Below are 12022 nucleotides of genomic sequence, written 5' to 3'. Positions count from 1 at the left end.
GTTATTTAAAGGCTGTGCTGTATTCTATTAACTTCGATTTGTCCTTTTTGCTTCTATTGTTTTTCTGTCCTGGACTGGCCACATCCGCATTCTGGAAATCCTCCCTACACTGCTGTCTGGGTTTCATTCCCTGACAAGGACTCTGTGCCTGTCTCCCTGCCAGGACCCGTAACACCCATTTGTAACTATCATCTTAGTCTTGTCCAGTGGTGATATCTTCACCCACAGATTTAACTGAGACAAAAGTATTACCTTCTGAACAATAGTTCAAAGTTGAAAAACAACTTGAGCATATACATGTGAGTTAAGAAAAAATTATTAGAAGACAGGCCATACATAAGGTTAGATAAAAACAAATAAGGCAGGTTGCTAGTGTTGTCCAAGCAAGGTTTTCTATGGAGAGATGTCTTCTACTTAGTATAACTGAACAAATTACTTAAAAAAACAAACAAAAAAAAAAACTTAAATTCACACTTAAAAGCAGGGGGATGAACTAGTATTGAGAACAATTATGAAACTGACTAAAAATTGCACTTTTCTTCTGCTGCACAGGGAGTTAATATCATGAAAATTTAACCTAATGAAATATTTGTCAAACAGTATTTTTTGCCGTAGTGAGAAATCAATGCTCCCATGCATAAGTTTGAGTTTATAAAAACTAAAAACTTAAGGTGGTAGAATTAAGGATTCTTTTCATTTTCCTCATTATAGTTTTATGTATTTTCTAAATTTGGGGGAAAGAATTTTTAGAAAGAGAAAAAAAGGTTAAAAACTAAAAACTCTTTAATACAGTTCTTCCTGCTGAATTAGTATCCTGTTTATGAAACAGAGCACAATAAACTCAAAGTTGGTCATTGATTTCATCAAGATGTGGCTATCTGTGTGCTTAAATAATAACTGAAGTGAGCGTGAGAGGTGTATCTTATAGAAAGTAAGAATAATATTATGCCTGTATGCCTTGTCTATATGATCCCAAACCTGAAGGTATTTGAACATGTTTGAGTGACATTGTTATTGTTACTGTTGTTGTTTACTTTTCATCTGGATTAATGATACTGTAGTTAAGTCCCAGTGCCCTAATGGATAAGACACTGTCCTCCTAAGCAAGGGATTGGGGGTTCGAGTCTCATCTGGGGTGAAATGGTACTGCTTTTTCATATCACCTATCAGGTAAAAACAAATACCATCTGGATTTGTGATATTCTATAGCTATCTATATTTTGGTAATCATCAAAAATGTTTAAATGTCAACATTATTACACATGTTATCTATTTCTCTACATCAGCATTTCTCAACCTTGGTACCTCTTGACATTTTAGGCTAGATAGTCTGTTGTGGGAGTGGGGAGGGCTGTTCTCTGCCTTGCAGGATGTTTAGCAGCATTTCTGGTTTTTTCCTGCTGAATGAGTACCCTGTTCATGGAACAGAGCATAATTCAAAGTTGCTAATTGATTTTATCAAGATGTGGCTAGTGATGTGCTTAAATAGTAACTGAAGTGAGGATGAGAAGTATATTTTAGAGAAAGTAAGAGTAATGTTATCTCTACCCACTGTCTCTACCCACTGGATAACAGTTGTGACAACCAAAAATGTCTCCAGACATTGCCAAATGTCCCCTGGGGGCAGAACTGTCCCTGGTTAAGAACCGCTGCTCTATAGTAACTTATTCCTATCCAAATATTTTGATTATCTCTTTAACCATTGCCTATTACCATGGCTGCATTAATCATGCCATGATTCACATTGATCACAATGATTAAAGAAATTACAGATTTACTCTGGCACTCCAGCACTTACAATCAGGCTATTAGACAAAGCCCGGTAATATTAAAGGAAAAAAATTCCTATAATTACAAAAATAAGACATTACACAAGAAGAGCAAAGATTTTGGTTGTACACTGGAATCCAATTACATTCATTTGTTGAAGTGGTCTGAATGACTCAAAAGATATACAGCAGCTACTATTCATTCAGCTGCAACACAGCACAAAATATCGACACATATTTTGAAAAGGAGAGATGTTGGTTCATGGACAATACCGCTGATATTTAAGAAGAGATGTCAGTGACTCATCAGACACTCGGGCATGGCTTTTTCCCTTAAATGTCACCTATCATTTTGTTATGGCCTTTTTTACTTAAACACATGTTCAGTGGCACCCACAATCAAAATTCTGTTGCAAAATAATACTAAAATTGAATATCTAACTTTTATTTCATGCAAGTAAATATTATAAGTGATCATGGTTAATAACATAAATAATAAATATTCTCTGTATCACCATTCATCTAGATTGTAGTGATTTTTATTTCATCACTGTGAATAGTAGATGGTCTTTTGTCTTTTCTAAATGTCCCAATCCTCGAGGGATAATTAAATATGACCCATAAGCAAAATAAAGTTTAAGAGGTTTTTTTTTTTTTAAATACACAGCGTCCATTTGTACTATTGTCCTCCAATTTCCTTTCTACATAAAAAAAAAAAATAACATGTGAATTTTAAAACTTATTTAATTTAAAATGACTCTTTTTAAAAAGAAAACACTGTAGTGGGATGCCGGGATTGCATTCATCCCAGCATGCCCCACCACTGTTCTTTGGATGGCAATCACAGGACCCAGACATCAAGCTGTGGAGGAGATTCTTCCAAGCAACAGCATCTGGCTCTTTGGCAAACTGAACAGGCAGTTGCCCTGGTGGCTTGGAGTTGCCTCTGGGTCTGTCACAGGGTAAGGCTGTGGATGGAGTGTCTGGATTCTCATCTCCTTTCATTTCGCCATCTTTCTCATATACCTTTTCGGCATCAAGAGACCCACTGTCCTCCAGAAAGGTAAATACTGCCCTCCTTAAGCCTCATGAATGTCTACATAAACCCTGTTGTACTTCAGTAAGGGTTCTTTTCCACTGCCCACATCCTTTACAAAAGTGTAAAAACGGGCAAGCATTCTGGCAGCAGCAACACTAGCGTTCTATTTCATACCCCACCTGCAGAGAGAATCAGAAATTAAATGTTCTATTTTCAGCCCTGGATATTTTAAGCCTGTATTTTCACCTTCTTTACTTGCAATGGATCTCTTTGCCAGTTAAAATTTAATAAAGTCATATTTATAATATGAATAGCTACCTAATCTCATGGAAACTTTTTTTTTTCTTCATTTTCAAGATCACACAATCTAAGCTGGTAAGGTGTTATAAAAACTAGAGGGGCTTAGTGTGAAGAATTTATGGCACTTTAAAATCATAAGTGCAGTCCCCGGAACAAACAAACACCTTGAGCACTAGAATCGGCCGCTCCAGAACAAAGGGGCTCTCATATCGTCTTAGCTGCAAAGGAAATTAAAAAGACCAAATTTGGAAAGTAAAGAATGTTTGGATGTTTTTAGGATTAAAAAAAAAAAAACACCAAAAACCCAATAATAACCTTCTGAATAATTTGCACCAAAGGCATTAATCGATATGGCCTCTCTACAGACTGCAGGCTACGCATGGGTGCCACGACCCACAAATCATACTCAAAAGATAAAACAACTACTGGCAAAGAGATGATTCAGAGACGAGCGGGCCCAAACAGACATAGCAGTAAGATTGCTTTATAAGACGTAGCACCTAATTCCTCCTGTTAGAGTTCACCAGCAAAAAAGGGGCTTTCGACACTGGCCAGCTCTATGGAGACCCAGTTCTAATCTACCATTTGCTTACCACATTCAATTAATTCCATCCAGGATCTATGGGAGAATTCATGGTAATGATTCTCTTAAGAATGGGAAGCAAATTTAAAAAGAGGAGGAGAGAATCGTTATAGAAAAGACTCTATTTTCGTGGAAGTTGTTGCTTTGTAAATCCTAAATTCAGAAAGAAATAAAGCCTGTCAACTTCGAGGACTGGCTAGTAGTGGAAGCTAAAAAGGTCAAAAACAAACAAATAAGCTACAGTAACTATTTCTAGACCAGAAAAAGGGATTTAAAAAGTGAATAGTATTAGACTTACAAATACTTCATTTTGTATCCTCTCTCTTTTTTTAACTAATCTTTTTTTTTTTTTTTTTTAATTTAAGTTAACTCTACACCATAGATGGAGCTGGAACTCACCCCCAAGATCAAGAGTTGCACACTCTATTGACTGAGCCAGCCAGGTGCCCCACTGTTTGCACTCTCTTAAAAATAAGGATGTAATGATGCTATACACATATATAGTCTCTACATCTTTTAGATACTGGCTAAAAGAAAGTTAAATATCAAGTTTTTATTTCTTTCAAAAAATTATCTTCTACTGGAATGCACATAATTTATCTAAACACATAATAAATTCTACACTCACTTGCATTCTGATTTTATTTTTCAGAAACAAATTAAATTTGAACATTAAGAGTCATCTACTTTTGACTGTTAATGCAAACAACTCCTGTAGCTTTCTCAAGGAACATTGCTGTGGATAATCAACAACAAGTTCTTACAACTCTGAGCAACTGACAAATCTCTCCAGGTTTAATTTTTGTCCCCAGTAATCTATATTCCGGAAAGCAGAAAAATCAAGAAGACTTCTGCACTCAGATTTGGGATGGGGCATTTTCCAGAAAAGAGTAGATAATGTAAACTTTTAGATCAAATGCTTATTATATAACTATCTGCCTCTGCTTTAAATGAGAAAAAACAAAACAAAACAAAAAACTTAGTTCCTGGTCCTAAGCATGAATCTCCAGATATAATCAACTCCTGATATAATCAACTGCATAATACATAGTAGGATCCCTAATATGTTTGCTGAATGAGGAAATGAATGAATGAATGTGAGTTCATGTTACAATCAACTTTTTAAAAAATACATGTACTCTGGAGACTTCTTAGATTGAAAATCACAAATCTTTAGAGAAATCAGAGACTTCAATGAAAAATTTTACACATGAAAAAGAAATAGATTTATCTATCCTGCCAAGTATGAATAAATTGGTTAATCAACCAAATTGGTCCAAATGTGCAATCAGATTTAAGATGCTATAGCAGTCCCCCGCTTAACTGCAGGGGATATTTTCCGAGACCTCCAGTGGACCTGAAACCGCAGATAGTACTGAACCCTATGTATACTATGTTTTTCCTATACCTACATACCTATGATAAAGTTTAATTCATAAATTAGTCACAGTAAGAGATTAACAATAACTAAAAATAAAAGAAAAATGATGACAATATACTGTAATAAAAATATGTGAATGTTGTTTCTCTCAAAATATCTTACTGTACCATATTCACTCTTCCTCTTCTTGTGATGATGGAAGGTGATAAATGCCTTGGAACTGAGATGAAGTGAGGTGAATGATGTAAGCACTGTGACGTAGCTTTAGGCTACTATTGACTCTCTGATGATGGGCCAGACGGAGGATCAATCTGCTTCCACACCGCAGTTGACTTTGGGTAACTGAAACTGCATAAAGTGACACCACAGATAATGGGTACTATTGTATGGTCTAGTGTGAAATTGTTTTGCTTTTACTGGAATGTTTTCATTGGGATTCTAGAGTTGACTGAGATTGTACCTACCCAATGTCAACTATCAGGACATTTAAAAATACTTCTTTTTTTTTTTTTTTTTGATTTTATTTATTTGACAGAGAGAGACACACTGAGAGAGGGAACACAAGCAGGGGGAGTGGGAGAGGGAGAAGCAGGCCTCCTGCGGAGCGGGGAGCCTGATGCGGGGCTCAATTCCAGGACCCTGAGATCATGACTGAGCTGAAGGCAGATGCCCAATGACTGAGCCACCCAGGCACCCCTCTTTTTTTTTTTAAAGATTTTTTTTTTTGACACAGAGAGAGAGACAGCGAAAGAGGGAACACAAGCAGGGGGAGTGGGAGAGGGAGAAGCAGGCTTCCCGCTGAGCAGGGAGCCCAATGTGGGGCTCGATCCCAGGACCCTGGGATCATGACCTGAGCCGAAGGCAGACGCTTAACGACTGAGACATCCAGGTGCCCCTAAAAGTATTTCTTAATGATAATGGAATTGTTTCATTTCCTTCCAAGTGTTTTATCACAGACATGGGTTTACTAGAGGTGACCTATTCCTTGGTGAATATCTAGTATCTACAGAATGTTTCTGTTAGAAAAAGTAACAAGGCCTTTGATGCTTCTGTTTTTTCCTGAAACAGTAGGAAAAGGTCAGGATAAACTTAGGGCCATGATTCTATTGATACTCAATATCTATAAACTCTGCCTGTTTCTTCTGTTTCTTTGACATATTTTGTGCACTAATTACAAGAGGGCACAATCAGAAAGAAACTGCTTTTCCAGAAGTAACCTAGAACATACCATCTACTTTGGGTGTGGTCTGTGTGTCCCTTAAGGGGTAACTGTCATATTCAGGAGCTAAGTATTGGAAGCAATTATATCTTTCACTTTTTGCTTGTTCATTAGTTGAATAAGCTGCCAGAAAACTGCCATTTAGGCTAAGAGCTACTGTCTGTTGCTGAACTAGCTTAAATGGTTTTCAATAAATGATTAGGAATGTCATTATTGAGTGGCTATCCAAAGTCACATACATGCTAATAAAGATGCCTCCAGCATCCACAGGTCAAATGCCAAGAAACAGATCCACAAATACAAGTTAGTCTATTTGTTGCTCTTATGTTCTTGGGCAAGTATGACATCTCAGGTTCACGCTATCCCAAGAAGAAAATCACTTCTAGGTCTAGGAGACCTAGTCTCTCCCTTGATACTCAGCTGACACGCATAGCCTCACCACCAACAGAAACCAAGATTTGCTTGATAAATAGTAACTGGAGTACTTCAACTTTTGCAATATGAAAAAGGCAGTTGAAAGGAACAGGAAAAGCTCTAGATACATCACAGCAAATCAAGTGGGGAAATAGGAGAAAGTTCCTAGACCATGCCAAGTAGCCAATAGCTGGCTTTTACCAAAGGGAGGTTTCAATGCTCTAGAGATCCACCTGTCCTGAGGGAGGGAGAGGAGGAGCCTGGTGCTTCAGGGAAAACTCCAGGTCAGCTTGTCTTCAGAAGCTTTGAGAGGCTCCCTAACCCGTGGGCAGAATCACAAAAAAATGGCAAGTCTGCAGGAAGTCTGTAGATGAAAAGAGGGAAACCAGAGAAAGTGGGGTAGGACAAGGCTGGCCCAAGGACACAGAGGGCTGCAGAGGGAAGTGTGCATTTGTGCAAGGAACTTTCCTGTGAGGCTACCCCTCAAGGGAAAGGGATGTATTCAGTTGGGCCTTGGAGAATGGGGTCCTTCACTCTTCCTCCGCAGGATGCGTTTGTGTGTCGTTCTCGCCCAGCAGTATCTCTCTCCCTGGCGTTGCGCATGGCTGGCCAATGCGAGAAGCCTCCAGAATACCCCGAAGGAGCGCGCCCCCCACCAACCCTTTGGTGAAGGGAGGTGACCGCCTGGTGTGCAAGCGCCTGTTAGCCTGCAGCCTTGCCCTGGCTCACACTGGGGGAAGGGAGTGATACCGATGGAGGGGCACTCCCTCCCCCCGCTGCTCCTAGCCTGCGTTGGGAAGCTGCGCTGGGGAAGGACCAGGGGCAGAGCGGGTTCCGAGGGCTGTAGGACGTCAAGCTGCAGGCCCCTAGCCCTTCTCGGGCGCCAAAGCACCTCGTACTCCTAAAGACCCAAATTGAGATCTGCCCCATCTGTACCTGCCCCTGGGGCCTGGCGACCGCAGGGCCGACCGAGGCCAGATCGCACCCTCGAGTCCTCGAGCCGCGGGAGCGCCGGGCCACGCCTGGCACAAGGCGCTGCCGCGCCTCCCGCCCCAAGGCTTGAGAACCCGGGGTCCCCCCTTTCCGCGCTGGCTCCGGCAGCTCGCCGGCCCGGGTTCGAGGCGGCCGGGTCGAGGCCTGACTTGGCCGCGCCTCGCCGAGAAAAGAAAAAGCCGAGAGGGGGCTGCCTCCTCCTCCCCATCTCCTAGCGTGGAGTCCGGGCGTGCTCGAACCTAGGGAAGGTCGGGATCCCCCCCCCTTCAGCACACACGCACTCGCGAACACACACACACCCACCCACCCACACACACACACCGAGACACAGGAGCGCGCGCACACGCATACACGCACGCTTTGCTCTCCGGGCGGGAGTTGCAGAGGGGGCGCTTTGTAAAACTTGGTGGATTCGCCGGATGACCATGTGCGCCCAGACGTCCCCACCACACTCTCAATTTTAAGTTTTTTTTCCCCCCTACGACCTTTCCGTAAGTGAATCAAAGCAGAAGCTAGACTCCGAGGCAGCCCAGTTCCTTTTGGTAAACTTCTTCTCTGTACCAGGTAGCCCTGGGTCTCCAAACCCTCCAGCGCGTGGGCGCCGCGGCTGCCCTTGCCAGGCTCCGCGCACAGGCGGGAGGGCGCGAGGTGTGCGCGGAGACACCCGCAGCCAGGGCGACTCCGGCCGGGCGCGGTTGCCCGGGACCGCGCAACCCGCGGGAAGGGGCGCCTGGCCCCGCGCCTCATTTGCCCGGCACTAGCCCGCCTGATCACAGCCGGCCCAGGCGCTAGCTTAAGAAACCCAAATTAAGGAGTGGGTGAATTGGGAAGGAGGGAGCCGGGGGAGTTTGCACCATGTATCTCAGGTATGAGCACTTCTCACTGACATTGATGCAACTGCATTAGAGTTAATGGCAGCAGCCTGCTTCTCATTATTAATTGTCTTTGTGTTTGGATAAAGTATGTAATCTTCTTCTCAACCACACCATTAAAATAGGTTGCCTTTTCAATTAAGAACTGTCGTGAGCACAGCAGTCAATTTTCCTAATGAAGATGCATTATATTTTCACATTTTTTTAAATAATGGAGAATCCCAGGTTTTCATTAGACGCGATTACAGAGAAATACAAGAGAGTTTCTCTAAAATTTATGCGCTCATGTAGTGCGTTAAACGCCGCTTTTAAATAAATTGAAATTTCTGCAGATAAAAGAAAAGAATGAGTATCAAATACGTTCAAATCGCTTCATTCAGATTTTAAAAAGCAAATAACGATGAGTTCTTTTTTTGAAACGCATTTAACAGATATAACAATAAAAACAAGTCAGTGAATGTCTGAAAATACACCTATAAACTTTTGGGGGGAATCTCTTCTAGTTTAGAGATGATTTGTAGATCTTAAACTAGAATGGTGATGTTTGCTGAAAATGCACTATGCCCATTTAGATAATGTGCAATTTTTGATTAAATACCTCAGCTTGATCATTAAGAAGCAAAAAAATGCCTGGGCTGTGCACCTACAATTAGTTTTTGTTTATTTGCTTCCCTCCTTGCTTTCATTTTTCTTTCTTAAAAAAAAAAAAAGACAAATTGAAAGCTAGTGAATCTGGGAGAACTGTTTAAAATTCTATGCTTTCCTGATAGGCAACTTTTCAATTGTAAGAAAATTAAAATTGCAAAATTGTAATATTGAAGTTTACAAATCGGTTGGAAATATTCATTCCTAGATGTGAAAGTGGAAAGTTTGCATCCATGAACAAAAATTAAAAATGTGTTATTCATTTTCTAATCTTGGGAATTTTTGAGCTGGTCCTGAAAAGGATCTGTCAGGATCTATGTTTTCTTTGTTAATAAAAAATTTAAGTTACTATCTTTTGCATATGAAATACTGTTTTAGACAAACAATTCCTTTTTTTTTTCTCTTCCATTCAATGTGAATACCTTCATAGAAGCCACATTAGAGAGTACTGTTTGAGAAAAAAAAATAAGTCAAATTCTTCTAAATAGAAGGAAAAAGTTCCCAACAACAGCCAGACTTTTTTCTTTGTAAGACAACATCACTTGCTTTTTTTGCAGACATGATCTTTCCAGGTTTTAGGTGTTAGGTCTTTTAAAAATTGAGCTCTTTTTTAATCAACCAGCCCCTCAAAATGATCTGCAAAGAGTGGGAAATTAGATTTTCGATTAAAACCTTATCCCATCTTGAAGGATTACTTTATATTGATTCTTAAATATGGCTACAATTGATGGGCTCTAATTAAAAATCCAAAGGAAAAGTCTGTCGTGCCCATATAAAAGAAGCTTTTCATATACGGGAAATAAAGCTTGTAAAAGGTTACAAATAAAAGATTAGACTTTTATCCAAACTAGTTTAAAGCTTCACTGCGGTTTTCTTTTCTTCTTTTTTCCTTTTCTTACAAAACCATTCCTGGGCCTTTTTTCCCCCACTTTTAAATGAAGTTTGCAAACAGGCAAGATATTGGACTGTAATGGTTGTTTTATATCAGCTCTGTAAGCACAAGGCTACTCCCTGCAGTAGAATTGATTTCAAGGAAAGTTCAGGAACAGAAGATGAAAATTATATAAACTGACAGTTACCACCCTTCCTCAATCCATCCACATTCCCGTCCACACCCTCCTAACACACACCCACATCCACACTCACACCCCTCATATTGCTCTCCCTCTCTCACACTCACACGAGCACTTCCTATCCCCCACCCTAACCTTGCTCTGCACACACCCTTGGTCCCCACATGCTCAGGGACAGACGCAGAGCTCCCAGCTCACACTCAGCTCATAAATGTCTCCCAGCCCCACATCTCGCACTTGTCACACAATCTTAATCCGTTTCATTCCGGAACAACACGGTCCTCTTTTCCTCTTTTCTGCATTTGGAATTTGCCTCCTACTCTTTTATCAAGACAGCACAATCCTATCTTTGAAGTTGTTTCTTTCTCTCTTACCCTCTTTTCTGAGGCAGTCGTAATGCAGGGAATAAGCAACCCAAGCTTAATTCACAAGTGATCTATTGCCTTCTGTTTCCCTCCAAATTCTGCCTGCATTGCCAATCTTTAACCTTCGTTAAAAAATTAATTAAAGTTAATCTTGTCAAAGTTTTTAATAAAGACATATCTAAAAACCTAATGAAAAATGACTTCTTTCTAAATATTATGGCAGTTCTAAGGCAAGATGTGGTTCCCTACTGTCCACTGAATCGCTGAAAAGATTGGAAATTAATCTTCATATTTCTGAAGTAAGTGTTCAGGGAGTCTAACTGGCTCCTTTCCCCCTGAGAGGCTGTGTTCTCACGGAATATGGGTTTTGTTCTTCTTCTTTTTTAATTAGCTTGGAAGAATCCTGAAATCTTTCTCCTTTCTCTTCCCACTCCTCCTTCTCCCCCTCCCCACCCCCCCCCACAAGAACCATAGTTAATAACGAACTATAGAAATGATCCCTGAAAGTATAGTCTTAGAACCATAGTTAATAAACTTGGAGGAAAGTTTGGAATATTTTAGACTGGCCTGGCATGTAGGGTGGAGAAAGTAAATCCAGCTAGCGTGAGACATAAATTTAGATTGCAAAATATGAATATCGGCCATATTTTGGAAACTGCATGCAAGCTCTGACAAATAATTTAATTCCCTGTGTACTGGTTTTCTTAATTTAGCTTCTGAAGACTTATATCTCATATTCATAGCAAGATAATTGTACTCATGGCAATTAAAAACCATCCACTTGTTAATGAAAATTACTTAAAAACACAAAGCATGCTACCTACCATAAGTCAGACTCATGGAAAAAAAAATTTAAAGACACAGGATGTAGGAAAAAAAAGTTAAACATGAACAGAGAAAATACAATGACCACATAGTAAGTATATTGGAAGTCCAAGGACTTACTGAAAATCAAGAGTTAGACTTTTCATCCAAGGAGTCTTTTTCTCCCACCAAGTCTTTACGGTTTTCAGTACAACAGCCCAACCCCCCTCCCCCCCAAGCCAGTGGCTTTTGTCCTGACCTAGAGTAGGGTTTGTGGGGACTGTACCTGAGCCGGGCTGTCTGCAATTTCCAAATTGACAAGAAGACACTGGAGGATAAAGAGCATGTTCTTACAGGTGAAGAGCAATTTTGCAACTTTTCCAGGAGACACCCAGGAGAAAGCTTTCTTGCTACCAACTGCTGCAGAGTCTGGGCAGAATTCCTCTAGAAAGAAAAAGAAAGTCTTTTTTCCCCCTGTCTGCCTCGTCTCTAGTTCTCTTTCTCCTCTCTGTCTCTCTCTCTGTCTCTCTCTCTCTCTGTCTGTCTCTCCCTCTCTCTCTCTCTC

This window comes from Phoca vitulina, unplaced genomic scaffold, assembly GCF_004348235.1.
Source record: "Phoca vitulina isolate PV1807 unplaced genomic scaffold, GSC_HSeal_1.0 scaffold7, whole genome shotgun sequence".
NCBI lineage: Eukaryota > Metazoa > Chordata > Mammalia > Carnivora > Phocidae > Phoca > Phoca vitulina.
The sequence above is the reverse complement of the archived record's forward strand: the minus strand, read 5'-3'. Positions refer to the sequence as shown.